The sequence below is a fragment of the Sciurus carolinensis genome, chromosome 4, assembly GCF_902686445.1.
Source record: "Sciurus carolinensis chromosome 4, mSciCar1.2, whole genome shotgun sequence".
Taxonomy (NCBI): domain Eukaryota; kingdom Metazoa; phylum Chordata; class Mammalia; order Rodentia; family Sciuridae; genus Sciurus; species Sciurus carolinensis.
Window position 1 is genome coordinate 161,630,119 of NC_062216.1, and position 19,252 is coordinate 161,649,370.

Sequence of the window (19,252 nt, forward strand, 5' to 3'; positions counted from 1 at the left end):
CCCACTGAGCTACATCCCAGCCCTTTTTATTTTTTATTTTGAGACAGCCTGCCTGGGTAAATTACCAAGGCTGACCTAGAACTTATAATCCTCCTGCCTCAGCCTCCTGAGTCACTGAGATTACAAGGGTGTGCCACTGTGCCCAGAAGATTCTTCTCTTATAAGGACACCAGTCCTATTTACTAGGGTCTCACTTTTCTGACTTCATTTATCCTAATTACTGCCTTAAAGGCCCTGTTTCTGTAAATAGAGTCACCCTGGGGATTAGGGCTTCAATGTGAATTTTGAGGAAACAACTAGTCCATGCCTCAGGGCATTTGCCACTTCATAATGGCACAAACTAAACTTTTGACAATACCCTTTAAAGATGAACATATTCAGCAATTACATTTGTAGGTTTGAGCCCAGCAGAAATGTGTATGTGTTATCAGTGTGTACAAAAAAAATGTTTCTAGCAGCATTATTTGTATTAGCCTGCAGTTGGAAATAACGCCTTCCCATTAACAATAGAATAAATTGTGGTATATCAATACAGTGCAATACTGTACAGCAATGAAAAATGAATTGTTGCCACATACAATATTATAGATAATCTAGCAAATACAGTATTGAGGAAAAAGTTAAGCTTAAGAGAATACCCATTTTGATTGCTTTTAAGTTAAAAATGGACAACATTAATGTACAAGAAGCCATGAATAACAGTTTTCTATGCAGAATGGACTGATGACTTAGGGTACAAGAGGGACTTCTAGAATACCAGTACTATGGTTTGGAGGTTGTTTTTTTTATTTTTTTGTTTTTACCAGAGTGTTGATCACATGAGTTGCTCATTTTATGAAAATTCATTAAGTTACATACACAGGTTTTTTTCACTTTTCTCAATTTAGGTTACTAAATGGTTAAGAATACTCATTCTACACCTGTGTTTTAGTCTTTTCACTTCACAAATGTTTTATCCTAAATATAACATAGTGAATTTTATTCCTTTAGTTTTCCATCTTCAGAATAGCAGAGTTATAGTACCGACACCTCGGGCCTGTTTTAAGTTCCCGGGCTTAGCACAGTGCCTGGCACAGAACAGGCATTAGCAGATGCCCATTCCTGTTTTCGCTGGTAGCAATAATCATCTCAGACAGCATATTAACGGCACTGCCGGGTGAGCCCTCTTCATCAGGCCCGAGTTAGAGCAGGCAAACCTAAGTTCCCTTGGAGAAGGGATTTTGGAAACTAGGACCAAAGGCAGAAGCCACAAGGCCTTGCAGATGCTCTCTGGGAGCCTCCCTGCTTAGCAGTGGTGGGAGGCAGAGGGTGGTGGAATCAGAAAGCACACTTCCCTGGAACAACCATTTACCACTGACATCAAAGCGGCCTGCTGTGGGTGCAGGAGTCCCAGCCTGGTTGCATGCAGCCCGCAGAATCAGTTCTCAAAACGCTTCCATGTGGGGAGAGTCGGGTAAAGGGTTTAAAATACAAAGTCCTTGATTGGGTGCTACCTAATGGGATAGTTTTCAGCTGCTTCAGAGTGTTTGCGGCAACACCTTTATTTGCAGTAATGAGTCACATGAGAGGGAACACAGGGCTGGTGGCTGGGCCCATCCGCTCTCGCCCTCTGAGTAAGAGAGAAGCCAGTTTCTGAGAGACCTGTAAATAATTCCACTGTGAAACGGATGGTCAGAAAAGTGACTATAAAAATAGCACCTCTTTACCGTCCATATTTACTCCATATGTGTCTTAAAAACAGTACATTTCATTTGTTGACTGAAAGTTGAGTTTTTGCTGCCTCAGCCCACAGGGCCAAGGTTGGTGAGAAATGGAAGTTGCTTCTTGAGGAGATTTCAAGTGGGCTCGGGGGCATCTAAAAGTACACACTGTTCGTTACCCCAGTTGAGCTACCAGTTTGATTTTAGACATGGGCTCCAGAAGCAAGGAAGAGATTTGCTTCGGCACATGAAATTCGTGTTCAGGCCATCATGGCAGGAAATGTCAGCATGACCTGGAAATCGCATTTGGACTCACCAGTCTAACTAACGTCTCACACCATGGTCTAAAGAGTTTAAGTGTTTTTTCAAGTTCAGACAGTAACTGTAGTTCTGTGCATGATTAAGTCTACTTTACTCCCAACTGTCCACATTAATGGAAGCACAGAAGGTGCAAATAAATTAAAGCAGATGATGGACTCCAGATCCTTTGTACTGGACTTTGGGATGAAGTTTGCACTCACACTTTTAATGTAACTTGGGTGGTGGTGGGTGAATTTGCTGTTCTTCAAATAGGGACTCCTATGAACACTTCATCTGAAGAAGCCAGGATAATAATGCCCTTTATGGTTCAGTGTTGACAGATCTCTGGGACAGCCTGAGGACCGGGATGCTTGTAGGTCAGTGGTTCTCAAAGTATGGGCCCTGGACTGGAAGCAGCAGCATCACCTGCAGTGTTTTTGGACCCCTCTCCAAACCTCCCAAGACACTGCAGGTGGACCCCAGCAATCTGTCTTAACAGGCCCTTCAGAGGACCCAAGTGCAGCTTAAAATTTGAGATCCAGGGTTGTGAGCTAGAAGAGTTTGGGTCCCACCTTACAACCAGGCTTTGGGGTCTTAGGATGCCAAAGTACCCCCACCCTGGGAAACTGGCTCCCTGCTCTTTTTTTGCACGATGCAACTTCCCCTTAAGTAGCATATTGTACTCACCCACTCTCCCATCCCCCCAACCCCATTTTACCCTCGGTCAAGGGTCTGGAAGCCCTTGCCAGCCTGCCTAGCCCCTGTCTCTGCTGGTGGAGGCCCTGTGTGAGATATATTGGCATGGAGCCAGATTTACATAGGTTCACTTCCTCCCCAGCAACTTAAGATGGGCTTCTCCCTCATGCTGTGTGACTTCTGACTCTCCAGCCTTGAGGTTTCTGCCTTTTCCTTCTGCAGCTTCCTTTCTACTCCCTGCCAGACCTGCCTACCATTTCCACAAAGCTGTCCTGCATCAGAGATGGCCTTTCTGAACGACTGCTCAGAAGTCCAGGTTCTGTCCCATCCCCCTGATCACTTCAGCCCACTGCCCAAGTCCTCAAAGGACTGCCACAGAACCACCTCTCCCCAAGTGAAGCACTGAGTCCGCAGAGGGGTTCTGTGTGCTGCACAGCCTCCCTGGGGCCTCTGGGGCTGGGGCTTCTCAAACCCTTCCAGGTGGCTATGCTGCAGGGTTGGGGAGCCTCGGCGTGGCTTCCCTTAGACCCTGCCCTGAGAGTGAGTGGAGTGGTGTAGCCTCAAGGAGAGAGCCTGGCCATGGGCCTCTTGTGCTCTGGGTGTGGAAGAACAGAGAGGTGGCATTAGAAACCCAGGTTCCTCCACCGAGGAAGCCGTCTCAGGAGAGCACACACCCTACCTGCCTCGTCCACCCCACACAGACTTGTTCAGGTGTAATCCTAGTACCTACCCATAGGTTTGCTAAGACCAGTAAATGAGTTAATTTAGTTGTAACAGAACAGTACCAGTCCTGTGCTAAACAATAAAGACTCTTTTCTTTCTGTGTCAACATGAAACTAGACCAGAGTTTCTCAAGGTTCCATTGACATTTGGGGCTGGATAATTCTTTGCTGTGGGAGCTGTCCTGTGCATGGTAGGATTTTAGCAGCACCTCTGGTCTGAACCCACTAGCTGCCAGTAACCCCACCCCTACTGGGACAACTAAAAATGTCTCCAGATAGTGCCAGATATTCCCTTAGGGGCAGAATCCACCCTCCCGCTGAACTTGGTGATGTGTATGAACATGGTCTATGTTACAAAGCAGCTGCAAACAGTTTCAAAATTGTAGTTATGCAGATTTGTCCATAAGAAACTGATGGCTGGCCCACTTGTGGGTAATTGAGCAACCATGCTAATGGATGTTCACATGAACTCCAAAGCCCTTGCTTTTCCTTCAGCGGACCAGTTTAATGGCATCAGATCAAATAAGTCAGTTGTTGGTTATTATTATTATAAATGTTTCATTCCTATTATACAATGAACTTTTACATATCCAGTGATAATGTTGCAGACAAAAGTAAGTTATCTCCATTTTTATGCATATTTGTCCTCAACCTGATTCTGTTCTAGATCTCATCTATTTTTTGTTTCTGTCAAAGACGTAAGGGGATTTTCATCATTCACCAAATCAACCCTCCACTTTGTGTTTCCTTACCTGCCACGTGGGAGGCACTGTTCAACTCCCAGTCTACCCCAACACCAAAAGTCCTGCCTTCCCCCTGGCATGACCCTGGGGGAGCAAATGGGGCCCTAGTTCTGAGGGAGCCCTCTCCTAAGCTGCTGAAGTACTGCTTGTACTTTAAAATGACAGACTAGAGCTGGGTCCCCAGATTAGAAATCTCAGCATCAGCAGCTGTCTCAGTGAGTCCCTAGAAATGTCCTTCTGCATGTCTCTGGGTCTTGTGTGTCCCATGTAGGTCTACAGTCTGTCAAGACCTAAAACATAGATGTCAGCCCAGAAAATGAAACAGGACCCTGTTAGCAACCTATTATGTGCTCTGCCAGCAGGGAAAGTTATTTTAATCACCTTTGAGATGTTACAGAAATTGAAGAGGGACACTTATAGAGGTTATGAGGCAGGCATAGTTCTGACAATACAGATGTCATAGGATCTTTTCTTTTAAAATAAAGTCAGGGATGGAAAATAAACGTACGTGTGCTTCTGTCCTGTGTCTGAGTCCCTTTGATGGCTCCTTATCCCTCCTTATGCCATGCTAAACCAGATTTTGCTCTCAGATCTTGAACATCAGGCCAGGACAGCCATAGCCCATTGGCAAGGAGGCAGGAGCATGCTGAGGTCAAGAGTAGGCACTTAGCCATCAGACTGCCGGTTTTCTGTCCTGCTTCACCACCTCCTATCTTAAATGATGTTGTGCAAATTATTTTGCATCAGTTTCCACAACTGTAAAACTGAGATAATAGTAATAATAGTACTTACCCATAGGGCTGAGTCAATTGTTGAGCCATATAATAAGTGTTCAATAAATACCAAATGTCATTATGATTGATGGCTTCCTCAGGAAACTTATTTGCCAACACTCCAGCTGGTAATAGCATTTCTTCTCTTTAAATTACTTTTGATTCAGTATATTTTTTAACCTAGATGGGGCAACCTATCACGCTCATACCAGCTGGGTTTTATCCATGGAGTGATTCATTCAATTTTTTTTCCCCAAAAACTCCCAAATGCATGCCTTTGGTTACAGTGGACACTGGATCAAAGGGTGTGGCTGACTGAAAGAAAAGCCATCTCCACACTAGAAACAAACAACTTAAAGTATGAACGAAATGCTGGATTAGGAGTGCAGTCTTCATGTGGGAAAGAAATTCAAGGTGGACATCACATGGCCGTGTCAGTCTTCCCATCCAGCTTCCTCACTACCGCTTGTTACCAGATATTAAGATATGTCATATACATAGAATACGTAATGAATGCATTGAATTCAGCGTCAGTGTTCCCTGCGCAAGAATCTGATGACCTGTGCAAGAAAGAATTTGTGTATGGAGGAATCTTTGGCTTATGTGCAAAGGAAAAAGTCTCCCCTGGAAAAACGCAGGCCTTACACATTTAGCAGACCCTCGTGTCCACAGAAACGGTCATTGGCAATTAGGCGACTGCTAAGAGATCAGAGGCAAGACCCGCACATGAAACAGGCGGTGCAGGAAGATCACCGCCTTCTATCTCTGAGTTATGGCGGCCGATCCTGCCTCCCCCTGTGTCCAATCTGCTCTGAGCTTTTCCTGCTGTGGACGGAGGCCCCGGGGACTTTTACACACCCCAGTTTTCATGCAGCTTACTGATCCTTTTTTCACATGAATGAAAAACGCCTTTGATTTTTGAATACTCACGTCTGTTTTGTGTAACACTTAACTGATGTGCCAGAATCATTCTGTACCTTAAAGGGGGTCTTGCACTGGGTTATTAAAATCAGTCCTTCTGTGAAGAGTCACTTTGCTCACTTAAAGGATAACTGCCCGGCCTCTCTTAATGGCGCTCATCTCGTTAAACCTGGATTAGGAAGGAAAGAAGTAAGCAGACCAGCAGTTGGAACCCAGCCAGAGCCCATGGGTGAGGTGGGTTCAGCCACAAAAGGGACTTCAAAGAAATAGTATTATCTGCTGATCAGCTGGTCTGAGCCCTCAGCCTTTCAGTCCTACTCTTCTTTGGGAAACCCTGGCTTCCTGTGATTCTTTCCAGTTAGAACTGTGCTAAGCCAGTAGAGACTGGAACCAGTGGTCCCAGGACATTTGTTCAGCTGTTAGAGCCTGGTTTCATTACCTGTGGAGTTCTCCACCTCTGCCGAGGCCCAGGAGAAACTAAACCCTTGATCTGTTCGGCCAGCATTGTTTCTTCCAGATAGGAGGCGCTCTCCTCGGTCCTAGGGCTGCAGTAGTGAGTTAGATGATGTCCCTCCTTCAGGATGCTCAGTACTGGGAGAGGAGACAGATGCACAAGAGAAAGGAGGCTGCCATTCACACATGCAACTTTGGCAAATGCAACCACACGCTCAGCATTCGAAAAGAAAAGAGAGGGGAGTGTTGAAACCACCCACTCCCTCTCCGTTCCCCTCGGTCGAGTCTGCCTTCTGGCTCCCTGTGCCTCTTGCAGCATGAGTATCTCTGCTGTAGTATGAGTCTCCAGAGTTAAAGCAATTATGGGTGAGTTTTTGCTGCTATTGTTGTTGTTTTTTAATTTTTGTACCCTACAGACATGGAATTTAAGGCACTGTCCCATTGGGTGCTCAGCCAAATAACCATCTGTGCCAATGTTGAGCAGTTTGTGTTTTCAAGGATGGTTTTGACTTTGTGGCGTTTTTTTACTTTAAATGCTTTCAGTGCTGACTACAGACACCAACAGTGATACTGGATTCTTCAGTCCCGCAGCAGGAGGGACATCAGCCTGTGCCATCAGAGTGGGAGTTCCTGAGCAGACAGAGCACGTTTCCTAGAGGAGGGGTACAGTGGAGGAAAAGGAAGGGAAGAAAGGGTAGGGAAGCAGAATAGATAGGAGTTTGGGAGTTGAGAGAGAGGCGCGGGGAATCAAGGTGGTACTATGAAGTTACAATGTGGAGGGGTGTCTGGTACCTGCTGGTGCCCGAGTCAGCAGCCCACATGGAAAGGAGAGGCAGGGCTACAGGGCAGATTTGGGAGTCACTGGTGTTTGAGGACATCGGCACCACACACACTTGGAAGGGAAGAAGGCCAGATATCAGGTGGATATGGAGAGAACAACCTTCCAGCCATCCAAGTAGGAGCCACAGGAGAAAGAGAAGATAGCAGAGCGCAGGAAACGCATGGCAAGAAGGGAGGCGGGAGAGGAGTCAGAGGCTGTGGAAGTCTACAAGGTGCCTGGTGGACCTCCCAAAGCCGCAAGAGCAGATTCAAGAACAGGAAGGTACTGGGGTCCCAAGGGCTGCAGGGTGAGTGGAAGGCGGCTCCCAGTCTCCCTCCCCCATGGTGGTCTTAACAGAGATGAATAACCTAGAAAACACAATTGGCCCTTGGAGACCCTCTGGGGATGGTTTCAGCACCCTTCCCAGAATTCTCTCCCCATCAGCCTCCCTGAGACCCCACATTAGACTCTCAAGGGCAAATGACCCGCATTTCTTAACACCTGATTTGTAGCAACACAGAGACCACCTGGCCTGTGTTCTCAGGTGCCTGAGAGCAGGCAGGAGGGGTGGGGACAGCAGAGAGGTAGGGTGTGTAGACCCCAGGGGAGGGGTGTGAGAACATGATTTCTGGACACAACTGTCACAGTTCTGAGTTTGGTCAAGTTGACCAGTCCTGCTAGAGAAGGAAACCAGCCCACTGAGCAGCTACTTAGAGGCACTTAGTCCTTTGTAGGCCACCCCTCACCAGACCCTGCTGGGGAGGCGTATGTGCCCCCATTTTGCTCCCTTCTAGCCTGGGGAGAGTGTGTTAATTTTAAAAATACTCCATATTTTCAAGAAATGCAATATCAACTTTGAGCTAAGAGCCTCTCACATGCTCTCTACGAGGAAGTGTTCTGTAGCAGTCCACGTGAATCACTTCCTTGTGTCATGTAGGACCTGAGGTGGGCATCTCGTTCTTCACCCCATGACCCTGAGTGGTGTGTGTTATCATCTCAGCTTTGTTTTCATAAAATTTTTATTTTGTTTGTTTATTCATTTGTCTTTGGTGTTAGGGGTTGAACCCTAATACCAAGCTGTCCAAGAAGGAGCAGCAAAAGAAAGCCAAAAGTAGCAGAATCGAGGAAAAGGGAAGAAGGGTTTCAAAGTAGGAGGGAGATTGAGTCTGCTGTGGAGGGGGTCAGGAAGTGGAGGTCTGCAAGATACCTGGTGGACCTCACCAGGGGTGCTTAATCCCTAGCTACATCCCCAGCCCTTTTTATTTTTTTATTTTCAGGCAGGGTCTTGCTAAGTTGCTGAGGCTGGCCTCCAACTTGACATTCTCCTGCCTCAGCCTTCCAAGCAGCTGGCATTACAGATGCATGCCACCACACCTGGCTATCTTAGCTTCCTGAGATTGGGTTATCCCACAGCAGGGGATCCTTTAACTAGATGCCTCTACACAAAATTTGTGTCATTGTGGACTAACTACATATAAGCAGAAATAAAGAAACTTAAATGGACCCATAATCGAGCACCCACAAATACCAGTCATTAACATTTTAGTGTAGTCCATTTTGTGCAGCTTTACTCTAAGAAAGACAATTGGATCCCTACCTCACAATACTGAAAACTAAATTTCACTTTTAGGGGGAAAAAATCCTTACTCGTTCTCATTTAAAAAAAAGCAGGGGTTGGATGGGTAGATGGGTAGAAACTAGACATACATTCATACATATAGATAGTCATATATACATACATAGATTCAGACATACTACAGCCAGCCCTCTGTATTCTGTGTCCCATATCCACAGATAAAAGTAACTGAGGATTAAAAATATTAGAAAAAAAAAAAACTTTCATCCATTCTGAACATGTACAGACTTTTTGTTATTTTCCTAAATAATATTGTATAGCAACTATTTAGATACTATTTATGTTATGATGGGTATTATAAGTAATCTAGAGATGACTTAAAGTGTACAGGAAGATATATGAAGGTTATATGCAACTACTATGCTGTTAAATAAAAGGCATCTTGAGCCTCATATATAATGGTATTCCCAGGAGGTACTGGAAGGGATCCCCCACGGATCCTGAGAGACAACTGTACTGAATTTGAGTGGCCTCTGAGGTCTAAAGGGTGTTGCTGCCAAATCAGGAATTGGAGGGGACAGGTCCATACCCAATGGCTCACGATAGCACTGACGTTCATGCACCTCATTCATTCATTCAGTATTACTGGGGGGTCTTTTCCATGCCAGGCACCTGCTTAATGAGGTAGGTAGATAGGCCACTGCCCTTGGGAGATCTGGAGGTAGGAGTCTGAGGGGAGGCAGGGGAGGCTCAGTGTGTGTGTGAGGTCATGCACGCCCAGCCCTACCTGGGCTGAGAAGGAGGAAGATTCTCCAGGGGTAGGACTTTGATGAACACCAACACATGCAAGGTGGGCAGAGGAAAGCAGAGCTCGAGGCCCTGTCAGGAGGAAAGAGGTCGGAGAAGGAGGCGTCACAGAAGGCGTGGTCAGCATGGCTGATACTGGGCAGGGTCTGAGGGCAGGGGCCTTGGAGTTGGCACCTCTGTCAGCTGTGCCCCAGGCAGCTGAGTCAGCATCCACAGCCCTGGGCTGCGGCCGGAGTGGGAGGAGAGGAACAGAAGCGCAGGGTAGACCGTTCTGGAAGCCGCTGCGGGCCAAGGGAGGTTTTGTTTTTATGTTTTTAAATGAAAAGATGTGAACAGTGCCATGGTTTTAAAGAACATGTGGGTAAAAAGACTAGGCTGAGTATCCAGGGATCAGGGGACAGAAATGAATGAGGGTTCCCATCTTCTGGCAGAGGTTGCAGGGATGTGTTTGTGGCACAAGGTCAGTCTCAGACCAAGGAGTGGACGTTCCTGCCTTTGAGACAGGAGGAACTTAGGTACAGAAAGGCCTCTGGATGGAGAGAAACTAGTAAGAATGGAATAAGGGAAGAAGAGAAAGGAACATAGGAAAAGAACATTCCTTTATTTCTTTTTTGTTCACTTATGCTACTTCACTTCACTTCATTTATCTACTTTTGCATTAATTTGTAGCATCACGCATACATGATTTTATAATGTAAAATGTTTTACAAATATAAAAATGAAAAATTTTAACTGGTGTCTCAGTTCTTTCTATACATATTTATACAAATGCGCACTCTCTCTTATACACACACATACATGATCTCTTTTTGAACTTTGATCATGAAAAATTTAAAATATTTACAAGACTAGAGCGAACAGTGAAACACACCCATGCACCCATCACCTGATTCAGGAGTTAGCAACTCATCGCTAAGCTTCTATCTCTTATGCCACCCACTTACCCCTCCTAGATCATTTTGAAATTGGTTCCTAGTTTTGCATACATCATTTCACCCATAAATGTTTTAATATGTACACTAAAATGGCCATTTTAAAAAACCATAACCACTGAGTCGTTGTCACACTTAATACAGGTCGAACATCCCTAATCCAAAAGTCTGAAATCTAAAATCTGAAATGTTACAAAATCCAAGCCTTTTTGAGTGTCATTTCAGAGCTCAAAAAGATTTGGATTTCAGATCTTCAAATTGTTCAGCCTGTAACAATTAACAATGGTCTCTCACTATCATCAAAGATCCAGAGTATGTTCAAATTTTCCAGTTGTCTCATAAATGTATTTTCCAGATGTTCGCATTGCAATCCAAATAATTCACATCAGTAAAGAAGTTTTTTAAACCCTGTGATCCATCCTGGTCTCTCTTATCTTCAAGGTTCCCAGCTCCTTATTTTATTTGTAATTTATTTGTTGAAGAAGTTAGACCATTATTCATACAGTTCCCTATAATCCATACTCTGCCAATTGCATTCCTTTACTATAGACTGACAAATTTTTCTGAGCTCTGTATTTTCTGTAAGTCTGTAATTAGATCTAAAGGTTCAATTAGATTCAAGTTTGATTTTGTGGGTAAGACAGATGGTTGTGCTGTTCTATCAGTAGGCATATACATCCTGTCCTTTTAAAAATATATATTTTTATTTTAATTGACACAGTAATTGTACATTTTACCGGGTGCAGTGTGATATTTCAATACATGTATATAATGTGTAATAATCAGATCAGAGTAATTGGCACATCTGTCAACTCAGACATATCTTTTTTTGTGTTGATAGCATGCAGACTCCTCTCTGTAGCTATTTTGAATATAGAATCAATCATTGTCAACCTTAGCGTGCGGTGCTGTAAACCCTTAGAAGTTATCCCAGCTGCATTCCTGTACCCTTTAGCTGTCATCTCTCTATCCCTCCCAGGCTCTGGTAACCACTACTATGCTCTCTACTTTTATGAGATCAACTTTTTGGCTTTCACACATAAGTGAGAACAGGCAGTACTTGTCTTCCTGTGCCTGACTTACTTCATTTAACATAATATTCTCATTTCCACTCACATTGACTGAAAATGACAGATTTTCATTCTTTTATGGCTGAATAATATTCCATCACATGTCTACACTACATTTATATTTATTTGTCCATTTATCCATTGATAGATACCTGCATTGATCTCATATCTTGACGACTCTGACTAGCACTGTAGTAAACATACAAGTTCAAATCTCTCTCCGATGTACTGATTTCAGTTTCTTTGGCTTTATACCTAGTAGTGGGATTGCTGAATCATGTGATGATACTATTTCTAGGTTTTCAAAGAACCTCCATATTGTTTTCTATATGACTATCCTAATTTACATCCCCACCAACAATGTGTGAGAGTTACCCTTTCTCCACAGCCTTGACCAGCTTTTGTTATGTTTTTGTCTTTCTCTTAATAATAATTCTAACTAGGGCAAAATGATACCTTATTGTGATTTTTGATTCTCATTTCCCTGATGATTAGTGATTTTGAGCATTTTCATGTACTCATTAGTCATTTGTATATCCTCTTTTGAGAAATGTCTGTTCAGACCATTAACCCGTTTTTCAATAGGACTATTTATTCATTCACTGTTGAGTTCCTTATAAATTTTGGAAACTAAACTTTTATCAAATAAATAGCTTGCAGATACTTCCTTCCATTTGTAGATTGTCTCTTTAACCTGCTGACTGTTTCGTTTGCTGTGCAGAGGATTTTTAGTTTGATGTAATCCCTTTTTCAATTTTTGCTTTTGTTACCTATGTTTTGGGGACCATATTTAAAAGAGTTCACACAGACCAGTGTCCTGAAGCCTTTCCCCTATGTTGCCTTCTAACAGTTCCATGGTTTTGGGTCGCCTCTCTTTTTGTGACATCAGCAGCCATTAACATACAATGCTCAGTACTACTAATTCAATAGAGGCTGAAAAATGGTGAGATTCTGGTTCATCACTTCTCTTTCTTCTGTTATCCAGCATACACCTGTTTGAAGGAACCTACTTCATCAACTTTTTTGGTTATTCAGAGATATCTTTCATATAATAAAGTCCAGAATAACCTGTTGTCAGAATAATGACAACCATTTCAGCAAGAAGCCAAATAAGTTTCCTTTTCGTGGGAAATGGTACTTCAAGACCAAAATGCAGGTGTTAGGGATGCTAATTACTGCCAGTGATTATTTCTAATCCTTTTTTGATGCTTAAAGCTATAAGACATAGTAGAGGATAGATACATAGGTAACTAGCTAGCTCACTAGGTAGAATGAAAGAAAGAGAAGGAATGAGTTATGGTTTGAATGTGTTCCCTCCAAATTTCAGGTGTTGCCAATGTGATAGTATTAAGAGGTGGGTCCTTTAGGGGGTGATGCTGCTGTGAGGTCTGCTCCCTCACGAGCGGAACCTTTGCCGAGCTTGCCATCTACTTCTGTTATTGAAGAATGCAACAACACCAGATGCTAGTGCCTGGTCCCCGGACTTTTCAAGCTCCAAAATTGTGTGAAATAAATTTCTGTTCTTTATAAATAACCCAGTTTCAGGTATTCTGTTTTGCAGCACAGTCTTAGGATGGATGGGTGGATGGATGAATAGATAGATAGATTATAGATAGGTGATAGCCGTAGATGGAAAGACTGCATCATGAGTTCATACCAATATTTCAGACCTACAAGTTTTTCTTAACAGTATCAACTTGAAAAAAATCAGTCAAAATTTCCCCTTTCTCTGAACTAAAACTCCTAGTTCTCATTCTCAACACCAACATAATTTTTCAATTACTGTCCCAACCTATGGACAACCAAAAGGTAGGAAAAAATTGGGAACAACCCAGATGTCTGCTGATGAATGGGTAAATAATAACTGTCTATACAGTGGAATACTATTTGTCCATAAAAAGGGATAAAGCATTGATAAAAACCTGAAAACACAATGCTAAGTGAAAAAAAAAAAAAAACCAGCAGTCACTGGTGATATGTATGATATGATTCCATTTATGTGAAATATTCAGAAAAGACAAATCCACACAGACAGAAAGTAGCTTAGTGTTGCCAGGGTTTGGAGGAAAGGGAACTGGGGAGTTACCACTAATGGATATGGGTTTTCTTTTTGTGTTGATAAAAATGTTCCAGAATTAGTAGTGATGGTTGCACAACCTTGTGAATATCTAAAAGCCACTGAATTATATGTTTTAAAAGAGTGATCATTGTAGTATATAAGCTATACCTCAACCAAAAAAATCTTTTTAACTTGATACTGACTGGAAAGCTACTGATCTTGCTTGAAATTTCATCCAGCCCAGGGAAAGAAGTAGCTCACAAGCAGATCTAAAGAGACAGTAGAGGAAACAGTTGTTTTTTTAATTGAACTCAACAGATTTCTGTCCCTTCAATATAATGGTTACATTTGTGGGGACTCATCTAGGCGCCTTCCCATGAAATGGGAGTGATCAAAGTGTTAAAAAGGATTGAAGGACTTCCAGATTCAGTTCTCATAAGTAAAGAGCATGGAATCTGCTCTTCTTTTATTACAATAAACAAACAAGCAGATAAATAAACTCAGTATATAAAGTCAGCAACCTTTCTTGGACCCATCAAAGAATGGAGTCTGCAGGTCAAACAGCCACCCTGAAATCTGGAGTCAGGCAAATCCAGAGACACATCTGATTTGCTTGCCTAGAACAGAAGCCACTGGAGCTAAGCCAGTAGGAAAATGCAGATGGATGATGATCTTCTGAAGGGTGGAGTGTGAATGAGCCTGAGAATGAGACTTCTGGTGCATTCACTTTTAGGGGGTCCCTCACATTTTTATGGTCTCTACTTCCAGTAATCCCACCAGGTTTTTATGGTAAGATACCTGAAAGTCTTCATGGCTCTAGCAGAGACAGAAGAGGAATTATCACTGAGATACACCATCATGTTCTCCATAACAAAAACCCACTCTCTCAGAGAAAAAGACTATACCAGAGGTTTATCCCACCTGGGGGGAAGGGCATTCCTCCCTCCTCAGCACCTTCTGACCTCCTCTTTCACTTAGAAGGGAAACTATGCCAATAGAGAAACCCACGGGCTAGGGAACACAGCCCACTAGAAAGCTTTAACCATGAGGTTAGAATGCTTTCTTTCTCTACCCCAGATTGCTACTCACAGGGTCCAGGGTAACTGGCTTGTGGCTGAAAGGGTTGCAAGACACACACTCTGATGAGGGGTACCCAAGGAAGCCCAAAGTCAAGAGGGTAGGAAAGGACAAGAACACTGGAGGAATCTGACTCCTTGGATACCTCCCAAGGCCTAACCAGATCAACATAATCCTCACACTAAAGATTCACCTCCTATTACCCAGTACAACATGTCAGGCTGTAAACAAAAAAACTACAAGACTCTCTAGGAAAAGATAAAGCAAGCATCTGAACCAGACTCAGGTATGACACAGATGTCGGAATTATCAGACAGGAAATTTCAAATAACTATGATTAATGTATTAAGAGGTCTGAAGGTCAATTAGATAAAATATGAAAACAAATGAGTAATATAAGAGGATAAAGGTGAAAATTCCAAGGAATAATCACATGCTAAAGATCAAAACCAAATTAATATAAATGAAAAATGCCTTCCATAGTTTTGTAGTCCAGTTAATACAGCTGAGGAAAGAATCAGTGAACTTGAAGCCATCTTACTGATCTATATCAATAGAAACTTCCCAAACAGAAATGAAGAAAGAAGAGAGAAAAAGAAAGGAAGAAACTGTAAGAATTCTAGAACAGTTTACACAATTTCAAAATACGCAACGTAATTGGATATCAGAAGATGAAAGAACAAACAGAGCAAAAGCAATATTTGAAGTGATAATGGCCAAAAACTTTCTAAAGCTGATCACAGACACCAAACCTCAGATCCAGGAAACTTGGAGAATACCAAGTATAAATATCAAAAACTCTACCCAGCTTATAATACTCATACTACAGAAACCAAAGACAAAGGAATAATCTTGAAAAAATCCAGAAAAGGAAGAGAACTCATAAAGAAACAAGGATAAAATTTACAGTAGACTTCTCAGAAATGATGCAAGCAAGCTGAAAATGGAATGGAATATTTAAGATGTTGAAAGAAAAAAGCTACCAATTTAGAATTCTGTATCCAACAAAATTACTCTTCAGGAGTGAAGAAAAAAATAAAGACTTTCTCAGACAAACAAAAACTGAGGGAATTCATTGCCAGCCAAGAAAAAAATGAAGGTAAAATAAAATCTTCAATTTTAATTTTTCTTACTTGATCTAAAAACTTGTTAAAGTAATAATAATTTGTTGAGTGATTATAGGAACAGTGAAATAATGGCAGAAATGCCGTAAGTGATGAGCGAGAGCTTGTGACTGCCCCTGTAAGATGCCTGCACTCCCATTAGGTTATAGTGAAAGTGAACTTAGATTAGTTGAAAATGTATTTTGGAAACTCTAGAACGACTAGTGAAATAATCTTTTAAAGAAGTATAATTGATATCCTAAGATGGAATAGACTAATATAAAAAGCTCAATTAAAAGCAGAGGAGACAGGGCTGGGTTGTGGCTCAGTGGTGGAGCACTTGCCTAGCATGTGTGAGGCACTGGGTTTGATTCTCAGCACCACATATAAATGAATAAAATAAAGGTCTATCAACATCTAAAGAAATATTTTGAAAAAGAGCAGATTCATGTCTAAAAAAAAAGCAGAGGAGAAAAAAAATAAAGGGGACTGACTAATAACAAGTGCAGAGAATAGAACAAAGTTACAAACATGGTAGATAATAATCCAGCTACACTTATAATCACTTTTAAAGTGAAATGTTTTAATATACCAACTAAATGACAGGGAGAGTCAGAATGGATTAAAAAAAAAAAAAAAGCTGGATACAAGAAGCCCAGTTTAATATAAAGACCCAAATAGGTTAAAGGAAAGGATCTAGTCTTAGAATTATCACTATCTAGCATCATGGTCTTATATTTTGTTAGATACCCCTGATATCCTTAAAATAAACTGCCTATTTCTTCCTTAAGCTACATCCAGTATTCCCTGCAATTCAAAGAGCCCAAACTAATACTATCCAGGAAACTTCAATCAGCACAGACCAGATAACAGCTGCAAATCTATAAGGACAATAAGAAACAACAAATGTGTATTGAGGGCACCTTCCTCTGATTATTTGGAAAACAGTGGAAGTAGGGCAGAAGCAAGAACAGAGGTTGCTTATTTTTTTTTTTTTATTATTGTACACAAATGGGATACATGTTGTTTCTCTATTTGTACATGGTGTAAAGGCATACCATTTGTGTAATCATAAATTTACATAGGGTAATGTTTGATTCATTCTGTTATTTTTTTCCCTTCCCCCCACCCCTCCCACCCCTCTTTTCCCTCTATACAGTCCTTCCTTCCTCCATTCTTGCCCCCCTCCCTAAACCTAACTCTAAACCTAATACTAACTCTTCCTACCCCACATTATGTGTCCTCATCCACTTATTAGCGATATCATTCTTCCTTTGGTTTTTTGAGATTGGCTTATCTCACTTAGCATGATATTCTCCAGTTTCATCCATTTGCAGAGGTTGCTTATTGTTATAGGCACAGCTACTAAGGAAAAAAATAATAAAAACATAGAGAAAAATATGCTATTCTAACACTAACCAAGAGAAAACTATAATAGCTCTATGAATTTCAGACAGTACTTCAGAACATGGAAAAAAATAAGAAAATACAAAATAGCTTCAGAGTATATGTACCTAATAAGAGAATGCCAAATACATGTATCAAACACTGATAAAAATGAAAGAAAAAATAGACAAATCCACTGTTTCGGCTAGGGAATTCAACACCTCTATTCCGGGAACTGATTGATACAGCAAACAGAAAGTCAGTGATGACATATTTGAACAGCACTCTCAACTGTCTTCTTCATCTAATTGACATTTATAGAATATTGCCATCTGACAACAGCAAGAAATATATTCTCAAGCTCATGTGGAACATTCATCCTGATAGACACATTCTAAGCTGTAAAACTACCTTAACAAAATAGATACAGGGCCTATATGAGGAAACTGTAATACTCTGATAAAGTAAACCATAAGAGATCTAAATAAATGGAGCACTATTCAATGTTCATGAATTGGAAAACAATATTGGTAAAATATAAAGTTTCCCAACTTGATATATAGATTCAAGACAATCAAATTCAAAATCCCAGCAAGTTATTATGTCAATACTGACAGAATGATTCTAAAGTTTATACTAAATTTTTTTTCTTTCTGTAAAAGAACTAAGTTGGAGGACTCAGCCACCCAATTTCACTACTTACTACAAAGCTCTGATAATCAAGACAGCATGATATTGGTGCAGGAATTGGCACATTGATTAATGGAACAGAATAGAGAAATCAGAAATAGATTTACACAAATGTAGTCAACTTATTTTTGGCAGAAAAGACATTTCAATGGGAAAATAATATTATGTTCAAAAGGCACTGAAACAATTGGATGTCTGTATTTTTTTAAAAAGGACCTAAACACAAACCTTACACCTTTCACAAAAATTAACTCAAAATGAATCATAGACCTAATACAAAGTTCAAAACTAAAAAATATTTAGGAGAAAACAGAACACCTCAGTGATCTTGAATTTAGAAATGAGTTTTTAGAAGAACACTAAAATCAGGATCCATGAAAGAAAAATTAACAGATTCTACTGTTTAAATTAAAAACTCTGCTCAGGGAATGATAAGCCAGACTAGAAGCAAAACACATCTGGTAAAGGACTTGTGTTCAAAATGTGCAAAGAACTCACAAGTTCCAACATAAGAAAACAACCCAACATAAAAATGTGTGTAAGATCTGAACAGACACCTCAGCAAAGAAGATAAGCAAATGTCAAATAAGCATATAAAAAGGTGCTCAAAATCATTTGTCATCAGGAAATTTCAAATTAAAACAACGAGATATCACTCCAAACCTATGAGTGGCAAAAAAAAAAAAAATTTCTTTTAACCTGACAATACAAATTGCTGGTGAGGGTGAAAAGCAATAGGAACTCTCACTCATTGCCAGTGGAATGCAAAATGGTACAGTCACTGTAGAAGACAGTGAGATGTTCTGTTACCAAGCTAAACATACATTTACCATACAATCCAGCAGTTAGCAGCAGTCAGGGTTCTACATGTTTACTCACCTTATTTGAAAATGTTAACACAAAAATTTGCATGAGAATGTTTGTAGCAGTTTTATTCATAATTGTCAAAAAAAATGGAAGTAACCAAGATGCCCTTCAATAGGTAAATGGATAGTCAACTACATTATAATAAAAACAACATAAGGCAATGAGCTATCAAGCCACTAAAAGACATAGATGAATTTTGATTGTATATTGCTACTTGAAAGAATTTGGAAAAAGCAAAACATTTTTTGGTTTAAAAAAAAAAGACAGTAAAAACATCAGTGGTGCAAGGAGTTGGGGGGTTATGAAGGAAGTTGAACAGGTGAAGCACAGGAGATTTTTAGGGTACAGAAATTATTCCATATGGTACTATACTAGTGAATTGATGATAGTATGAATCTGCCAAAAGCCCATAAAACTTTATAGTGCTAAGACTGAACTTTAATGTAAGTAAAATAAAACACACACACACACACTTAAGAAGTTGGGGGATCCCAAAATGGAAGGTAGACTGAGACAAAGCAATCTACCTTATTACAAATCTATGGAGCAGCCACACT